This window comes from Cavia porcellus, unplaced genomic scaffold, assembly GCF_034190915.1.
Source record: "Cavia porcellus strain 051 isolate PalLab524CR breed Dunkin Hartley unplaced genomic scaffold, mCavPor4.1 scaffold_8, whole genome shotgun sequence".
NCBI lineage: Eukaryota > Metazoa > Chordata > Mammalia > Rodentia > Caviidae > Cavia > Cavia porcellus.
The window spans coordinates 31,880,513-31,881,632 of NW_026947491.1; positions in this window are offsets into that span (position 1 = coordinate 31,880,513).

Genomic DNA, 1,120 nt, shown 5'->3' on the forward strand with positions numbered 1-1,120 from the left:
CCCCATCCACAGCGGCACCTGGCACACCTCCTGCCCCCACGCCCACAGGTGAGCTGAGCTGCAGGCACAGGTCCTCCTCTCTGGCGCCGCAGCGCCCAGCCCGAGAGCCTGGCAGGACAGGGCACGCCCTCTCGCGGGCAAATCAGCGTGGAATCAGGTCCCAGGGCACTGCCAACCCCGAAGAGGGGCCCACCTGCCAGGGCCTCCCAGCCAGGAGGGGCCGGGGTCACAGGCCACCCGCCCTCATCCCGGCCCCGTCCTGGAGACAGCTGCGGGACGGGACGAGGGCTGTGTGCCTCGGCAGGGCCGCCTGCCGGGGATGCCCGGGCCGCGCTTTGCGGGCCGCAAAAGGGCCTCCCCGGGCAGCGTCCAGGGTGATCCGGTGCATGCCCGCGGGCCTGCGGCTAGTCCCACCGGAAACCTGGAGCGCCAGCAGTGGGGGCTACCTGCGGCTCTGCAGCCCTGGCTTTGGCCCGGTGGCGGGCGGGGGCAGCGCAGCAGCCCCCCGCACAGGGCCTGCTTCTGCTCTGGCCTGTGGTCCCTGGCAGGGCGTTAGCGCGGACAGCGGAGCAGGGGCAGCGGCGCGGTGGGGGCGGGGGAGGCAGGAGCGGACAGCCAGGGAGAACGGGTGGGTGATGGGGCTGGAAGGGGCTGAGGAGCAGACAGGAGGGGCTGGTGACTGTGGCGCTCAGAGCAGAGGAGCTCCAGGAGGGCACGGGCGTGTGGGAGGCGGGAGGTGGGGGGTGGGGGGTGGGAGGGAGGGGGCAGGCGGCCCGTGGTAGCCTTGCTCGGGCAGGACAGAGAAGAGGCCAAGGCGGCGCCCCCTGCGCCAGTGGCCCGCCCAGGCCTCGGCTCTCCTGGAGGAAGCTGACCCCCTCCGCTGCCCCCAGGAACCTCAGGCACAAGCGGGGCTTCTTCGCCCGTGGTAACGCGTTCAACTGGCACCAGCGGCCCCACGGAAGCGAACCCCACCACCAGCTCGGTGCCCGGTGAGTGGCAGCGTGCTGGCTGTACGCTGGCCTGAGCCTGAGGCCCGCACCGCCTGTGCCCCTGCCTGGGGAGCGGGCCCTCAGTCTCCTTCCTGGCCAGGCCCCGGAGAGGGGCAGGGCCGGGGACACTG